This window comes from Podarcis liolepis (genome assembly GCF_965112155.1).
Source record: "Podarcis liolepis genome assembly, chromosome: 10".
Lineage (NCBI taxonomy): Eukaryota > Metazoa > Chordata > Lepidosauria > Squamata > Lacertidae > Podarcis > Podarcis liolepis.
Genome location: NC_139562.1, coordinates 13,782,101 through 13,797,621, shown reverse-complemented (window position 1 = coordinate 13,797,621; position 15,521 = coordinate 13,782,101). Strand labels below are relative to the sequence as shown.

Here is a 15,521-nt window from a genome sequence, read left to right as displayed (position 1 = left end):
TCAGTTTTGAGGTCTAATGGTATGTATGTGTATGTATTCCCCCCCCCCCTTGAATGCATTTATTGATATGTTAATTTCACACGGAGGAATACTGTTTGTTCAGGTACGCATCTACGACTTCTCATGTTGATCTCTGAGATCATAGAATTAAAAAGTTGGAAGAAGAAGAAGAGGAGTTTGGGTTTGATATCCCGCTTTATAACTACCCGAAGGAGTCTCAAAGCGGCTAACATTCTCCTTTCCCTTCCTCCCCCACAACAAACACTCTGTGAGGTGAGTGGGGCTGAGAGACTTCAGAGAAGTGTGACTAGCCCAAGGTCACCCAGCAGCTGTATGTGGAGGAGCGGGGAAGCGAACCTGGTTCACCAGATTACGAGTCCACCGCTCTTAACCACTACACCACGCTGGCTCCCTGGAAGAGACCCAGGCCCAGGTTAGAGTTTAGTCCTGCCCAGACCTTGAACACTGGCTCTCTCAGATGTGGAGTGAAGGGAGCTGGACCCTCCAGCTTATCTCCATGTTATTATTTTTATACTTTTTTGAATTTATATATCACTCTATACCCAGGCATTTCATGCTGCCAGTGATGTGGAGGAGCCATCAGACTGGATGTCCTCCACACCAGTGCATAGGTTTCTGACCTGCTTTCAGACACCCCTCATCTCCCCCAGGGCCACGGGAGCAGAGTTGATGGTGACCTAGGCAAGAAACTCCCTTCCTGCGGCTGCCACAAGCTGGTATTCAGAATCATTGCTACCTTGGACAGTGGAGTCAGAGCTTAGCCATTTGGTTAGTTGCCATTGATAGCCGTCTCTGCCATGAATTAATCTGGTCCTCTTTGAAAACCATCTAGGCTGGTGGCCATCACTGTCTCCTATGTGAACAAGTCAAACTGCTGTGTTAGCAGCACCAAAGTGTTGTGGTGCTGTGTTAGCAGCACCACTGCTGTGTGGTGCTGTGTTAGCAGCACCAAAGTGACCTCCCCGGGGCACAAGCCTGGGCAGTATGTATGGAAGTCCTGGGCTGCCCAGGTGACAAGACCACCCACCTCCCCATCAGCATCACTGATCCAAAGGAATGTGGTCCAAAGGAAAGCAGAGCAGGACATTTGGCAGCAGCAGGGCTGCAGAAGTTGCCAGAAGAAGGTATACAAGGCATCATTCAACCGTATTAGGGACTCCAGTCTAGATTGTGTAGGGTTTACTCCAGGCTTCCTCAACCTTGGCCCTCCAGATGTTTTTGGCCTACAACTCCCATCATCCCTAGCTAGCAGGACCAGTGGTCAGGGATGATGGGAACTGTAGTCTCAAAACATCTGGAGGTCCGAGGTTGAGGAAGACTGGTTTACTCCTTAGTCCTTTTTTCCTCCAAAAGACAGGCAGCAGAGGTTTAGGAACAGAGTTTTCCTTCTCCTAGATACATTACCTTCCCAGGTTGACAAGCCCCATCTGTCCTTCACTTCCTTATACAGCATGTGCAGAAACCAGAAACTTCTTGACCGCTGGACCCGCTATTGGTCTTGTCCGCTTGTTACAAAGAAGTGAAATGCTTCATATACAGTGGTACCTTGGGTTAAGTACTTAATTCATTCCGGAGGTCCGTACTTAACTGAAACTGTTCTTAACCTGAAGCACCACTTTAGCTAATGGGGCCTCCTGTTGCCGCCGCACCACCGGAGCACAATTTCTGTTCTCATCCTGAAGCAAAGTTCTTAACCTGAAGCATTATTTCTGGGTTAGCGGAGTCTGTAATCTGAAGCGTATGTAACCTGAAGTGTATGTAACCTGAGGTACCACTGTACAGTATTTGTAATTTAGCTTGGTACTTTTAACTTAGTACAGTGGTACCTCAGGTTAAGAACTTAATTCATTCTGGAGGTCTGTTCTTAACCTGAAACTGTTCTTAACCTGAAGCACCACTTTAGCTAATGGGGTCTTCTGCTGCTGCTGTGCCGCCACTGCACGATTTCTGTTCTCATCCTGAAGCAAAGTTCTTAACCCAAGGTACTATTTCTGGGTTAGCAGAGTCTGAAGCGTCTATAACCCAAGGTACCACTGTACTTCAAACTTAGCATCCAACTTTCCCCCCTCCTCCTTTCCTCTCCACATTCATATTGGCAGTCAGCCATGTGGGTTTTAGCCCACTTCTTTTTAATAAACAAAACTGCAATCAGGAAGCTGGCTAGATCAAATAGGATCCGGTGGGTCAGGGATGCTGATCGCCGGGTCTGGGTTGGTTCATGTGGGGAGAGGTGGTCTTTGAAGAACTGGGGTCCTGAGCCCCATGAGGCTTTATACGTCAAAACTATTACTTTGTACTGAGCTTATAAACTTCACTGGCAGGCAGCACAGTCATGCCAGAAATTGTGTTATTAGCCTGAACCAGCAGGGCTCTCTTTGGGCAAGTTGTCACAGGCAGGGGTGGTCCATGACATTTTGCTGCCTGAGGTGCAGCAGTAACACCCCTCGCCAAAGTCAAGATACATAGTAGCCAAGGTTGGTCAAGTTATTTTGTCACCTGAGGCAGCAAAGCCCACAAGCGCCTTTCCCTGGAAGCAAAACTTTCTGCTCATTCATGACACTCCAGATCAGCTGCCTGAGGGGGGCTGCCTCACTCTGCCTAATGGTAGGGCTGCCATGCTTATGGGACACCTTATGTTCTTAATTTGGGCATGCAGTGACTATATCAAGCGGGGAAAATGGGAGATAAATTGCCATAGCATTTACATGTGCCTGACCATCTACGAATGATGTCCATTGTGTCATTGTTTAAAAGCATTTGATATAATTTCGGCTTCCTGGAACATTTCCCACCTCCGTCCAAGTTTTATTTTGCATTTGGTTTGGAGATTAATTTAGATCAATATCGGGGATTGACCGCCTCGCCCCTTGCCTACAAGATGCGCAGACTTGCAGAATCTCTTCTCTTTTCATCTTCCAGACTGTCCCCCTCTCTTTAAGTCTCTCTCTCTCTCTTTCTCTCTTAAGCTCAAATGCATCAATTTATACCTGGATGTGTGTGTTTAAAAAATAATAATACTTTGCTACGGGGGCTCTGAAACGAATAAAACTGTGATCCTCAATGTGGCCATTGTGCTTGCCTCATTTGTCTCTCCCCCCCCACCCCCCACCCCCGGTATCGATTTATCAGCTGAGAGAAATTACTCGCTAGAAGAGAAGATGCCAGTCGGAATGACATTTACTTCATCGTAGAGGGAGGCTCTACGGCGGGTTTCCATGTAACCCAGATATTGCAGCTGTAAAAGGCCTTGTAACAAGGTTTAGTGCTATGATTTGATCGTGTGGTGCACCTTCGCTGTCATAATAACAGCCACTCAGCTGGAGCCAAGGCCCTTCGGTTATGGCCAACTTTTTCTGTCTCGCACTCCGCCCCCCCCCCATCCTGCTTTTTACACAGACAAATGAACTAGTTTTACTTCCTCTCTCTCTTCTCTCTCTCTCTCTCTCCAACCCCCCCATCAAAATTTCTGGAACAAAAGCAGGATCACAGAAGTCTATAACACACAAGGATTTGGGCTTTCATGTCATCGAATTAATTTTTTCTTTAAAAAAAGAGAGAGAAAGGCAAAACGCACCCTTATTAATCATTTGAGCTTCTTTATATCTTCCCTTTTTTCTAGTGAAATAACTCTTACGATTTCTAATTCACCAAAGCGAATCTTCTTCACCAGTGATTGTAAGTTACATTTGCCTAAGGCTACAATTACCTGCAAAATGAAAGGCTTTTGTTTTTTTCCAAAACTACAACGTGGAGTGGGGTTAATAATTTTATACGTGCCACACATTAAAATGTGGTTGTTTGGATGGAGGGTGAAGCTTGTGCACAGTTCTGACCTGATATCCTGGCCCAACTGCACTGGCTGCCAATTAGTTGCCAGCCTCAATTCAAAGTGCAGGTTTTGACCTATAAAGCCTGAAATGGCTGAGGACTGCAATACCCCAAAGACTGCCTCTCCCCATATGAACCAGCCTGGACCCTGCAATTGTCGTCTGGGACTTTTCTTCATGTGCCTTCACCCCAAGAGATCTAGGGTGGTAACAAGAGAACAGGACTTTTCTGCAGTGGCTCTCTCCAGGGAAGCCCTCCTGGTGCTTTCATTGCATATATTTAGGCCCCAGGCAAAAACTTTCCTCTATAACCAAGCCTTTGGCCTCTTAGTTATCTGTGGCCTTCTCGAAGTGGGTGGGATGTTTTTCCTCTTGATTTCAAAGTATCTTATGGGCTGCGGGTTTGTCTGCGTCTCTGTTTGGCTGGTTATAAATCCCTTTGGGTTGCTCTGAGCAAAATAAAGTGACCAATTAATTAATTAATAAAATACCCTTCAGTGGCTGATTCTCCATGTCATGTCACCATGAATTACACTTAATGGACCATCGAGCAGGATGGTTTGTTTTGAATCACCGCCATCCCAAGATGCTATGAAGCAGGGTTATTATATAAGGTCTGTTATTGGTGAAGTGGAAGCCAAACGCCTATGGTACCTTATGCATTGGCACTTGCGCCATTGGACGCAAAGTGATACAGAAGCAATGCCAAGGTGTTTACAGACTCTGCCTTTCGTTGGTGATTTCTTTTGCCAAGTTCAGGTAGGGCTTTATCCAGTGGCGTAGCGTGGGTTGTCAGCACCCGGGGCAAGGCAAGTAATTTGCACCCCCTAACCCGTGGATTTGCACCCCCTAACCCTAAGCCCCAGATGTTGCACCCGGTGCGGCCGGCCCCCCCTGCACCCCCCACGCTACGCCACTGGCTTTATCAAATGAGGCCAGCTATTCCTTGCACTTTCTCTTGCACTCTCTGGGCTCCTCCAGACCACCTATTCATCGAGCAGCTGTCTTGATTTGCTTCCACAAAATATATAGAAGTCAGAAAGTACCTAGTCTTTATTGCATATTTGTTCCGTTTTGTTTGCGGGGAGGTTATTTGTCAACGAGGTGAACCTGTCCTGTATTCATCCTGATTTGCTTATATGGCATTTACACCTCTTCCTGCTAATGATTCATTCATGCCACACTTTTCAGTGCATTTCCCCATTACTTTCATAACTGGGAAAAGTCAATTTCTTTTCCCAGCGGGTTGGACTAGATGACCCTTGGGGTCCCTTCCAACTCTACCATTCTATTCTATGATTCCCGAAAGTGGATTTGTTCTGCTTGGGTGGCAGAGTGCTTTGACCCATTTTAATTGCATAAACTACAAAGGGTGGTCGACTGCCCTTCACCGGAGGTATTTAAGCAGAGATTGCAATGCCACCTGTCAGGGTTTCTTTAGCAGTGATCCCTGCATTGCAGGGGGTTGGACTTGATGGCCCTTGGAGTCCCTCCTGACACTATAGTTCTATGGTACCTACATTTCCCAATATATGCTTGAGTCCCTCCTGCAAAATACTGACCGTCAGGAGGTACACTTTATTTCTTGCAATCAGAATTTTCCCCTCCCACTTAGTTTCATTCAGTAAGAGGGTTTGGGAATGGACAAATGGTTGCAGAAGTAGACCTCTTTGGACATTTCTGTGTTAGGTTTAAACTGTCTGCATTAAACTGAAATCTCTGCACATTTTGGAACCCTGGTTTTCCATGGAGAGTGACCAAAATAGTGGAAAGGGGATAGAGACAGCATATGCATGCCAGCTCATGCGCTTACTTAACCCAAAGGGATGTGGGTGGTGCTGTGGTCTAAACCACTGAGCCTCTTGGGCTTGCTGATCGGGAGGTCGGCAGTTCGAATCCCCACGACAGGGTGAGCTCCCGTTACTCTGTCCCAGCTCCTAGCAAGCTAGCAGTTCGAAAGCACGCCAATGCAAGTAGATAAATAGGTACCGCTGTGGTGAGAAGGTAAATGGCGTTTCCATGCACTCTGGTTTCCATCATGGTGTCCTGTTGCACCATGGTTTATTCATGCTAGCTACATGACCCGGAAAGCAGTCTATGGACAAACACCGGCACCCTCAGCCTGAAAGAGATGAGCGCTGCAGCCCCATAGTCGCCTTTGGCTGGACCTAACCGTCCAGGGGTCCTTTACCTTTACCTTACTTAACCCTAACACAGAATGCCTGAAGAAGGCTATACTGTCTTGTGCTAACCAATCATCTCCTCCGCCCCTCCATTTTGCTTGGATGTGAGAACTGGAAGATCAGTCTTTGAAAGTATCTTTCACAGGTGATTTCAATTTAATGCAGCCAGTTTCGTGCTTTAATAACTGTGGCTGAGGGGCTTGACAAAATTGCAAAAGTGCTAATCCAAAAAAAAATCATCCGACCATATGATGTATTTGCACCAGATATTTCTGTTTCAATAGCATCCCCTCCCGTTCCTGCCAAGGCACCCCCATGCCCACATGCGTCTTCTGGCATTGGTAGCCCTAGCCAATAATCGATGGTTGTTTGTGCTTGAAAAAAGCTTTTCTGCAGAAATCAATGCAGTTTGCTTCCAAAATTAGGGTCAAGCATTCTTGCCTAGGTCCCTAAGAAAACTCCCATAGCCTTTAGCTGGGCTGCAGCCTGGAAGTTCGAGAGTAGTAGAGGAAGAGGGTTTGCTGCTTCAAATTGACATGGAAACAGTGCTGGTTACCTGGGGCAAATTGGTCCAATGAGAATGATCTACTAGGAAAAAGGGTAGATGGGTCTGTGAATTTTCGTTTCTTTCAGTTTCTCATTTTTCCGATCTTAAATACAGTTATCCACATTTCTGCAGAATTTTGTGGATCTTTTAAAAAAAAAATCCTCCAGAAAGTTTTGCATGCGTTTCTCCTAATAAAACATATTTTTCTGTGTAGTTTAGACTAACATACAGATTTTGCAATCTGTTTCCCCTAATATAAAGCATTCTTGTATGCTATTTTCACTAATCTATGCATTTCAGTCACACTTAGTCCACAGTATAGGCATTCCTCCCCCAAAAATACACACTGAAATTTATATTGGAAAATTCAGAAAAGTGTGCCTTTCAGAGGATAGCTGTCTTTTGATTGGCATACGGTTCAAGAAGCGCAAATGAGGTGGTTTCCCATTAAAATGCGAACAAAACCAAACCTTGCCCCCATCCTTAGCTAGGAAGCAAATAAACGGCCCCTTGATGGTCACAGCAATTTGACCCGCACTACTGCAGCTTTTGCTGGAAATGTAGAGAAGTAGTCCTTGGCTGCACTTTGGGGCAGATATGGGCAGTGTTTTGAGTAGTACCATATGCTGGTGTCAGTCACCCCCTCGATTGTGCCAGCTCTGGGGCCACAAACACCCCCTTGCCGACTCCCTAGGGAGCCTTGGCTCTCAACTGTTGCCGGCCATTGCTCTTTTCTCCTTCGTGCCACCATTGTCAACTGGAGCCTCATTCAGGGAGGCAGCAGGGGGCAGCAGCTGGCAATGGCAGGAAGAGGGCGGAATCTAAATCAGCCTAATTTATGCCTCGTTGGCATTGACCCAAAGCTTCATGAATATCATAGCACTGTTAAAATGTTGCTCCTTTCTCGGAGCTGGGCACAGTTCAGCAACAGGCTGTGATGAAACTGAAGCGTCAAGCTGAGCCACAAGATAATTGAGTGACAGTGTGGTGTAGTGGTTAGAGTGCCAGGCCTGGGAGACCAGGGTTCAAATACCCAGTTGGCCGTGTAGTTCTGTGCGATACCCTGTCTCTACTGTTGGAGCCTGCTTCTCTACGTAATTAAAAGAAGAATAAGAAGTGGACAAATGCTCTTTTTCACATCAGGACCCCTACAGCAAAGATACTTCTTCATTTACTGAAGGAAGCTGGACATCCTTCTGGGGACACCGGATTGGTGCTAGCCCAAATGACCCAACCAGTGTTATGCATCTGGAGACGCCCTTGCCAATGTACATGTAGGGCACCCCATTGCAGCTTTCCCCAGCCTTTGGCCTCCAGGCATTCCAGGACTACAAACACCATTATCCTCAGTCAGCATGCCCCATGAGAATTGTCATCCTACAACATCTGCAGCCCCAAGGCTTGGAAAGGTTTCCCATATGGCTTCTGGTCTTCAAGAGCCACCATGCCTAATAGACTCATGTAGATTCCTCTTTCTGTGTATTCTCCATGTGTTCTAGGGTCATGGGGGCAGTCAGTGTGGTGACTTTCAGATGTTATTGGACTACGACAGGGGGTATTGGGTTGTTGTTTTTCTTTTCATTATGTATTTTGTTTTATATCTTGATTTTATTCTGTGAACCTCCCTGAGACCCCCGGGTATAGGTCAGTATATAAATTCAAATAATAATAATAATAATGGACACCATATGGGTTTTCATTGATCTGGGGCCAATGGAGTCATAGTTGCCTCCATGGGTGGGGCTCATTTGTGCAACTTGCCCCACATGAAAAATAAGTTTGAGAGAATTTTTTGGGGGGTGGGGGCACATGCATTACCTTCAAGTCTCATTGCCAGTCATATAAATGGTAGGGGAACACATGTGACCTGAAGAATTTCCTGCTCTCAAAGTTAATTCACTTTATCACGGACAACCGAAATTGGGTCTTAGTCGCTTCCTGAGTGAAACCTGGTGTGTGCCATAGAATAACTGCAGAGGTTGCTTGGTTATCTCCATATTTTGCTCAGGTCCCCAAGTTTGGTCGGAGGAAGGACTGTAGCTCAGTGGAAAAGCCTCTGATTTGCATGCAGAAGGTCCCAGGTTCAAGCCCTGGTATCGCCAGGTAGGGCAGGGGATGTCCCCAGGCTGAAATCCCAGAGAGCTGCTGCCCGGCAGTGTAGATCAGAGGTAGGCAACCTCAGGCCTTCTCAATCTGGCCCATGAACGGTCCAAGAATCAGTGTGTTTTTACATGAGTAGAATGTGTCCTTTTAGTTAAAATGCATCTCTGGGTTATTTGTGGGTCCTGCCTGGTGTTTTTACATGAGTAGAACGTGTGCTTTTATTTAAAATGCATCTCTGGGTTATTTGTGGGGTATAGGAATTCGTTCACCCCCCCCCCAAATATAGTCTGGCCCACCACATGGTCTGAGGGACAGTGGACCGGCCCACAGCTGGTGTAGACAGTATTGAGCCAGGTACTATACGAAATACTTAGCGTAAACAGCAGCTGAGTAATGTCACAAGTCAGTTGTGGTCCACAGCTGCATTTTGCCAAACACCGCTGTTTGCTTCCAAGAAAATCCTTGGAGAAGCCGTGCACTTTTTCATAGGGAAATTGGCCCCTAGGAGGCAGAGTAGGGGGTCACTGTGACCTTTTGGTCCCCTCCTTCCATTTCTTCCAAAAGCAAAACATCTCCCCTTCTCAGCTCCTGACCTCCTTCCTCTACCTCCTCCTGGCCACTTTGTTATTCCACCGAAGAGTAAACAGTAGATGTTACGCGAGGGTCTTAAAGCTGCGCTCCAAGCACACAATGCTTTTGGGCAGGCTCTGTGTGCAGGTCCCTGGCAGCCATAAATTAATTAAAAGTAGAGAGGAACCGTCGTCGGGAAAAGCAAGCGTCTTTTCCCTCCCTCCCCGCCAATCTTTGTCCCCAGCTTTCCTTTCATTCTCTGTGGGTAAATAGCTAATTCCTTTGTTCCTTGCTGCACCATTTCATTTCTGCCATCATTGTCCTCATTGTTCTCTGGAACAGGAGGGGTCTGGGCCAGGAGCAGCCAAGGTCTTGGCTAATGACGGGAAGTCTTTAAAGTTTGCGCTGCATTTCATCTTCTCTGTGGGAGTTTTAGGACGCATCCAGTGTTTGATCCCCACCGTGCAACTTTGCTTCTAGTTAATTAACAGATCCCCATTACACTCTCTCATCTGCAAGCGCATGGGAGGCCTATCAGGAGGTAATTCAAGGCCAGTCTGAATGATGGCAGGAATTAGAGAAATCGCTTGTTTCGGGGGGGTTAATGTTCAGGAAGAAAGCCTTCCCCTTTGCCGAGGTCTAATTGAAATGTTGTATTCTGCTGTAACCCATTTGGGGTCTATTATTTTCCCTCCTCCCCCCCTCACTTTCTTGCTGCCCTTTGTGACAACTGGAAAGGTGGTGCTCAGAAGACAGTGAGATTCTCTCTCTCTCTCTCTCTCTCTCTCTCTCTCTGCACATATGTATTGATTTTTTGGTAAGGACGTGCAGCCAAGCCAGTGGTGAGCATAGTTGATGTTTACGGCCAGGTTAGAAATAAGAGTCACGGTTAAGTGTTGATGAATAAATAAAAAATTAAAAAATATAATCAGGCAGAATAGAATCACAGAGCTGGAAGGGACCCGAGGGTCATCAAATCCACCCCCCTGCAGTGCAGGAATATGCAGCTGTCCCATTCAAGGATCGAACCTGCAACCTTGGCATTATCAGCACCATACTCTAACCAAGTGAGCTATCCAGCTGCTTCTAAAACATGGCTTCCTCATACTTACAACTTAATGTTGCAACACAGCTATTGCTGATCACTATATGTATCAGCAGTAAGTAAAGGTAAAGGTAAAGGTACCCTGATCATTAGGTCCAGTTGTGGACGACTCTGGGGTTGCGGCGCTCATCTTGCTCTATAGGCCGAGGGAGTTGGCATTTGTCCGCAGACAGCTTCTGGGTCATGTGGCTAGCAGGACTAAGCTGCTTCTGGCGAACCAGAGCAGCGCACGGAAACGACGTTTACCTTCCCGCCGGAATGGTACCTATTTATCTACTTGCATTTTGACGTGCTTTCAAACTGCTAGGTTGGCAGGAGCAGGGACCGAACAACGGGAGCTCACCCCATCGCGGGGATTCGAACCGCCAACCTTCTGATCGGCAAGCCCTAGGCTCTGTGGTTTAGACCAACATGCATATAGGGTTCAGCCTAACAGCACAATCCTATACATTTATATTCAGAAGTAAACCTAGAAAAGTGTATATAGGATTGCCTTGCTTGCTTATCCCTTCACTTTTTCTTGCTTTAATGGGTATGTTTCCATCAGTGTCTTTCTTCTGGTTTGGGCTGATAGCCACAATAGCTATCTTCTCCCTCCACTGTTGGAGGCAGTATGCCTCTGAATGTCCCTCTCTAGAAATCTCAAGTGTGGAGATTTGCACCCAGGTCCCACTTGCAAGCTTCCCACAGCTCTTCCTCTGTTCTTACATACACATTTTAAAATATTTAATGTTTCCGTGTTTGTATTTCAAAATATTTTGTAGTGGCGAGCTGGAAAGAAGGTTGAGTCTTGCAAATTAGGGTGGGATTTCTTCTGACTGGGGTCAAAATGTTCCTCCTTCCCCTGAAACCATGCTAAAATAAGTAGGGGGAAAAAGAGAATGCAGCACATTTTCAAAAAGATCCTCAAATCCTCCCATTTTCTCACACAGCTCCTTTATGTGGGCTGCAGAAGAAGCCACCTCTCTGTGTGCAAATTTCACTGCCACCTGTGGGGCTGCGCGGCTAAATATGGCAAACGGCAGGAGCCCAACCTTGTGCTGACTTTGAGTCTCTCCGAGTTTCCCCTGCTATTTCCGCCCCCTCCAGTTCTTCCCTCTTTCCCTCCTTCTCCCCCACCCCACTAGCAATGACCCCCTTTAACTAATGAATTAGGAACCGCTCCTGCAATTGCAATCCTCAGTTCGACACTTGGCATTGAGAAGCAAACCAGGGCTATTTAGCTCAGCGTTAAATGGTCCGCCACATTAACCCCCTGGCACGCTGAGCTATTAGGTTGTTTTACTGTTGTTAAAGTTGCATTTGTTAGGTGGCGTCTCGCTGCCCTCCTTAGCGTTGTGGGAGAGCTTGCTATCTGTGGCATTTATGCCAGCTGTGGGGCGTGCAGGTGAGACCGCCATGTGGCACCCTCCTTTTGAGAGTAGAGCAACTTAAGAGCCCAACTTTTTAGTTGAAGCAGGGTGGTAATTGGGGTGTGTGGTCTTCCTATCAAGAGGTGAACAAGATGGAGCTCACACGTTGCACATGACATTCCTGGCCCACTTCCTCCCTGGTCAGCTGACACACCTGATAGAATTCTCCAACCCAAATGTGTGTTCATTCTTCCTTCAAAAGGCCAGCGGAAATGATCAAGGGGCTGAAGAGACTCCTTGTGCTGGTCCCAGGGGCTAACCGAGAGGCAAGGTCTGGGTCCAGTCCGAGGTTGATGGTGCGCTATGGAGGCTGTCCATCAAAGCTGTAGCTGGGTCCAAGGTGGGGAGTCGGGTGGGGTCAGGAACTCTGGCAGAAGAGCAGGACAGGGTGCAGGCAGGAACAGGCTACCAACAACATTGCTCCCGCAACCTGGGGCTGGGGCTGACTGGCTTTTATCTGCCCCGAGGCATAGGGTGGCCCCGGTCCACAGGTGACTCGCCTCTCCTGGCCTGGAGGTGAGCACTCCTCCTGCGGGAACTTAGTTCCCTCCACCTCTCTGCCCTGAGCCTCTGAAGCTCAGGAGAGGCTGGAGGGTTACCGGACCCAGAGGCAACCTCCTCTTCCCCTGATGGGGCCGAGAGTGGAGCACCTGCAGGCAATGGGTCCTCCATCACATCAGGAGCCAGTGCAGACTCAGCTGGTGCCTGCACCTGAGGATCCAGCACAGGTGAGGACCCTTCAGGCTCAGGCCCCAGCCCCGGCTCAGCTGGTTCTGGAGGCGGGGAATCCTGTGCAGGCTGGGAACCCTCAGGTTCAGCATCCAAGCCCGAATCCCAGGCCATCACACTCCTGTTTGAGGAAAGGTCGCAGCATTTGGGACTTTTTACTTTGGAGAAAAGGCAAGCAAATGGCAACATGATAGAAGTTTATAAAATTATACACGACACGGAGGAAGTGGACAGAAAAAAAAGCTTTACTCAGTTTCTCTCTCTCTCTCTCTCTCTCTCTCTCTCTCTCTCTCTCTGATCTTTATTGAATTTTTAGTTACATACTATACATACACATACATTTTGTTTCACATTTGTTCCTGCTCTCCCGAGCTGACTTCCCTCCTTCCTTCTTCTGGCTTTTTTATGTCGTCTTAAACTTTTCGCATTGTCTTTGTCCATTTTATATATAATTGTCCTTCTTCAATTTTTTCCGTAAAATGTCTGTAAACAAGCATAAGATGTCTGTAAACATCTCAGGGTGACGAAACATATAAAAAAGAATGGGGAAAATTTATGTTATATATTGAGAAGACAATGTGAAATAGGGAAAGCAGTAGAACTAAAATAAACCTTCTAACGGGAAAACACAAGAAATTTATTGGATAATAATATCAAAATGAATTAAAAATGTATATTAGGACTCTTGTTGAACAATATTTGTAAATGAATATAGACAGACAACAAGAATTGTATATACTCAGTTTCTCATAACACTAGAATTCATGGAAGATTCGAGACAGATAAAAGAAAGTTAATCTTCACACATCAAATGGAATTCGCTCCCATAAGACCTGCCCTCCAACATTCTCCATTAAAAATAAGGATGTCCTAAATAATAATAATAATAATAATAATAATAATAATAATAATAATTTATTGATCCCGCCCATCTGACTGGGTTGCCCCAGCCACTCTGAGCAGCTTCCAACATATATAAAAAAATAATAAAACTTTAAACATTAAAAAACTTCCCTATACAGGGCTGCCTTCAAATGTCTTCTAAAGGTGGCATAGTTATTTAACCTCCTTGGTTTGGGGGTTGCATAACTCCCTCCAACATTTCTCTGATGAAAATAGGGAAGTCCCACAGAAAAGTGAGACATTCCAGGATTAAATCAGAAACTGGGACGTCTTCTGTAAATCTGGGACCGTCCCTGGAAAATAGGGACATGTGGAGGGTTTGATAAGAGGCAGCGATGGCTGCCAACATAGATGGCTTGAAAAGTGATTTAGAGAAATAAGGGGTCAATGGCTACTAGCCACAATAGCAATGTTCTCTCTTCACTGTCGGAGGCGATTTGGCATGAATGCTGGTTAAAGGTAAAGGGACCCCTGACCATTAGGTCCAGTCGCGGATGACTCTGGGGTTGCAGTGCTCATTTTGCTTTATTGGTTGAGGGAGCCAGCATACAGCTTCCAGGTCATGTGGCCAGCATGACTAAGCCACTTCTGGCGAACCAGAGCAGCACACGGAAACACCGTTTACCTTCCTGCCAGAGCGGTACCTATTTATCTACTTGCACTTTGACGTGCTTTCGAACTGCTAGGTTGGCAGGAGCAGGGACCGAGCAACGGGAGCTCACCCCGTCACGGGGATTTGAACCGCCGACCTTCTGATCAGCAAGTCCTAGGCCACCTGCACTGGTTCCTGTGAATCAAAAGCAGGGAGAGCACTGTTGTGTTCAGGTCCTGCTTGAGGAGAAGGAACATTTAACACTCCCACTGAAATCACTGTAATGTACACAAAGGTGGGAAACTGTGTTCCTGGAAAAGTGTGGTTTGTGGATCATTCATGGCCTGTGAGATCATGAGAAAAAGCAATGGGAAATGGTCTGCAAGGGCAAAGAGGGTTCTGCCCCACCAAGCCCAGTCTGCCAATCAGGGGGTGGCTCCACCTTCACCTATCGTTGGCTCTGCCTCTGCCTCCTATTGGCCTCTCTGCCTTCTGCCCAACCTGTCACAATGGAGACCAGCAACCACTGAAACTGCTTATGCACGTTCCGACACAACCATTCCGCCGCTGACCAATTTATTATCCAGAACTCCTTTACCAGTTGACATGGCATGAGCAAATGTAAACAACTAGTTCCCATTCACTTGAAAAGCCAAATTGGGATGGAAGAACACAAAGGAGCCTCAGCTCCAACGATAGCGAAGAACACGACTTTGAAGTTGTAGCTAAATTGCATTCTCTCGCCCTTCTGCCGCCGCCTGTGAAAACTCGGCAAAATTGGCTGAGCAGCGATTAGTCCATAATTCTGTATGTTCAAATAGCTTTTGGTTATTACAAAGCAGGAAATTTCAAAAGGCCAATAGGACGACATTTAAAACTGGTCGTAGGGCAATTGTGGGAGGACCTTCATAAGAAAGTAAAATATGTGTTTTATAAGCCTGTTGATACTGAGCCAGGATATTTAAATAAAGCTCCATCACTCCTCAAGAATCTCTGGTTCACTGGGTCCTAGCTGTGGCTTCAGCCTACCATGATGCTGGGGCCTTGGTTGTCGTCCAGTCATGCTGGAATGAGGCATCAATTTTGTCCTTCTGAGAACCCAGAAACCCATAGAATCATAGAATCATAGAATCATAGAGTTGGAAGAGACCACAAGGGCCATCGAGTCCAACACCCTGCCAAGCAGGAAACACCATCAGAGCACTCCTGACATATGGTTGTCAAGCCTCTGCTTAAAGACCTCCAGAGAAGGAGACTCCACCACACTCCTTGGCAGCAAATTCCACTGTCGAACAGCTCTTACTGTCAGGAAGTTCTTCCTAATGTTTAGGTGGAATCTTCTGATAATCCCATAATCCCATAATCCCTGATCCATGCTGACTGGGAATGATGGGAGCTGCAGTTTAAAATGCCTGGATTTTGCCAGGTTGGGATAAAGCTCTATTACCCTTAACCCTTCTAGACCCAAGATCTACCTCTAGCTCCTCGTACATTTTATGTTCCTACCAATAAGTTTGTAGATCTGTGAT

The 15,521-nt window shown here is 46.5% G+C and overlaps 1 protein-coding gene across 8 annotated transcripts in view; it reads left to right on the top strand.

Annotated features, from left to right (window-relative positions):
- The window catches only part of SOX5 (SRY-box transcription factor 5), a 766,948-nt gene that overhangs the window by 167,294 nt on the left and 584,133 nt on the right, over positions 1 to 15,521 (top strand). Inside the window, exon 1 of one of the 8 annotated variants that reach the window (XM_083461145.1) lies at positions 14,597 to 14,799. The exons of the other annotated variants lie outside the window; for them this stretch is intronic. The gene's annotated coding sequence lies outside the window, so the exon portion shown is untranslated. Of the gene's footprint in view, positions 1 to 14,596; positions 14,800 to 15,521 lie in introns of those variants that run through there. 8 annotated transcript variants of the gene reach the window in all.